This window comes from Salvia hispanica, chromosome 5 (genome assembly GCF_023119035.1).
Source record: "Salvia hispanica cultivar TCC Black 2014 chromosome 5, UniMelb_Shisp_WGS_1.0, whole genome shotgun sequence".
Taxonomy (NCBI): Eukaryota; Viridiplantae; Streptophyta; class Magnoliopsida; order Lamiales; family Lamiaceae; genus Salvia; species Salvia hispanica.
This window is the reverse complement of record NC_062969.1, coordinates 39628612-39631716: the sequence shown is the minus strand read 5'-3', so window position 1 is coordinate 39631716 and position 3105 is coordinate 39628612.

Here is a 3105-nt window from a genome sequence, read left to right as displayed (position 1 = left end):
CACATAGCCTGTGAGATATCTGGCCGTGTGCTTATCATAACATACATTATGCTTCCAACAATGTTAGCATATGGAATCCTTTTCATTTCTTGAGCCTTAGCTTCATTTTGTGGTCTTTGATCAGCAGATAGTTTGGAGTGGATAGCAAATGGAGTTGAAACCTCTCTGATGGTCTCCGCTTTAAACCTTTTTAGGATTCTGGAGATATAGTCAGATTGAGTCAACCAAAGTTGCCTAACCCTTCTGTTCCTCATAATATTCATGCCCAGTATTCTTTTAGCTGGACCAAGATCCTTCATTTCTAATGCAGACCTCAGATCATCCTTCACCTCCTGCACATCTATCATATTCTTTCTAGCCACTAACATATCATCAACATAAAGTAGAAGATAAGCCACAAGAACTCCTTCTTCTTGATGTAAACACATCCATTATATTTGGATCTTACAAAGCCATTTTTAAGCACATGTGCATCAAAAGTCTTGTGCCATTGCCTACTGGCCTGCTTAAGGCCATAGATGCTCTTTTTGAGCAAACACACCTCCCCCTCATCTCCAGGCTTGATAAAGCCCTCTGGTTGAGACATATAGATGGTCTCTTCTAGAGTTCCATGTAGAAAAGCATTCTTAACATTAATCTGCTTTAACTCCCAATCATTCCTTGCCACTAATGCTAGCAACATTCTAATAGAAGCATGTTTAACAACTGGGGAAAACACCTCTGTAAAATCAATCCCCTCTTTTTGTGCGAAACCTCTAGCCACCAATCTTGCTTTGAATCTGAACAAGTCATCTGCAGATGACTTAATAAGAGACTCTATTTCTTCTATCATAGCCTGCATCCACCTCTCCCATTCCTTGTTATTCATAGCCTCTCTGTAGCTGGCTGGCTCAGAATACTCCACCTCCTCAGCCACACAGAGAGCATAGAACAACATCTCAGAATCAGCAAACTTTGCAGGCACCTTTTAATTCGTTTTGCTATATCTCTTGCTAGCATCCAATCTTGCATATCATTAGGGCCTTCTTGAGGTGGCCTATCTGTACCAACACCTTCTGTATCAACATCTGAACCACCAGACTTCACCTCAGATTCACTAGCCTCAGGTTCTTGATTGCTTGACCTCTGATCAATTGATACTCTTGAAGAGGATCAATTGATACTCTTGAACTCTGCATAAGAGGCATCTCATCCTCAGAGAACACATCTCGACTGATAAAGATCTTTCTATCTCCTTGCTCTATTGACCAAAGTCTATACCCTTTCACCCCGGTTTGGTACCCCAACATGATACACCTCACTGCCCTTGCATCAAGCTTCCCTTGCTTTAAGTGAGCAAAGTCTTTGCAGCCAAAAGTCCTAAGGATTATCAAACTCCTTGGATAAGAATTCTAGACCATTATCTGTCCTAAGGCACTTAAGAGTGGTGCCCTTTTCCCTTTCAACCTCAGTGCACCATTGAGTGAAACACTTAAAAGCCTCAGATTTCTCTTTCAGGATATATATCCAACACTTTCTTGAGAAATCATCTATAATACTCATGTAATGTCTACCACCCCCAATAGAATTCACAGATGCTGGCCCCCATAAATCACTATGAGCATATTCTAGAGGAGCCAAGGAGGTGTGTTTACCTGGTGGATAAGGCAGCTTCTTGGACTTGCCAAGAATACATTCATCACATGAAGTGCTGGTGTTGTCTTCTGGAGCATAGATTATCCCTTTCTTGATCAGCTCCCTCACACTTCCCTCCGCAGGATGACCAAGCCTTCTATGCCAGAGGCTCACACTCTCCATCAGAGAGCTTAAGAACAGAAGCTGTCAAGTGGTATAGGCTGCCTCTCCTCTCAACAACCATCATCACCTTGTTGCCACTCTTTATTGTCATTTTTCCATCTGCAGATGAGAAAGTGTGCAACCCTTTATCAAGCAAACCAAGAGACACCAAATTTCTTTTGACTTCTGGGATATATCTCACTTCACGCAACACCTTGACCGATCCATCTTGCATTCTCAATCTGATAGATCCAATTCCCTCAACATGGCAGACCACATTGTTGCCAAGAACCACAATATCAGTGTTTTCATGGATCCTCTCGAACCAATTCAGATTGGATATGATATGAAACGAGCATCAAGAGTCCATAATCCAAGAACATCCATCCTTCACCTCCATGATATTGAGTGCATCTGGAGCCTCATTTTCTTCAACACAATCTGTGGTATTCACAGACTTTCCACCAACACTTGCTTGCTTCTTCTTCCAAGGATAGCAATCTTTCTTTAAATGTCCCGAACTTTTACACCAATGACATGAGCGAGTCTCCTTTTGATCAGAGGAGGAGGCCTTCGAAGTCTTTGCCTCCCTTTTAACAAACTTTTTCCCCTTATATTTCTTGATATTTAGACTCTCTGGAACCACTACCTCTTGGATCTTTGCACCATTCTTGTGCAAATCTTTAGCCCTCAAAGCAGACTGCACTTCCAATAGCGTGATTTTCTTCTCACGCCCATACATCATCGCATCACAAAGTTGATCATAGGACTTAGGCAATGCGTTGAGAAGCAGAATGGATCTTCATCTCCAATCGAAATACCGCTTTGGAGCTTTGTTGAAGTCCTCCAGTTGCTCCAAAGCATTCTTCTCCTCCAAGAAACGATAGGAATAAAGTCGTTGCTTCATATAAAGGCGATTGGCAAGGGATTTGGTCATATAGAGATCCTCCAACTTTGAAAGTATACCAGTCGCGGTGGTCTCCTTCGACACTTCTCGGAGCACCTTATCGCCTAAACTCAGAACAACAGCACTGTGCGCCTTCGCTTCAATTTCGGCCTTCTTCGCGGCCGCTTTTTCATCAAGATCGACCTTCGGCTTGTCCTTGCTCTCAACTTCCAACGCCGATGAGAGCCCTTGTTGATCAGCAATGCCTTCATCTCTACACGCCAAAGACCGAAGTCGTTCTTGCCCGTGAATTTCTCAGCTTCAAATCTAGAAGCCATCTCCGATTCCGCAAATCAACAACAGAGAATACCGATCCCAGCCTCAAAGCTTAATTGATACATAAAAAAAATTGATATATAGCTTAATTGTGGCTCACAATTGGA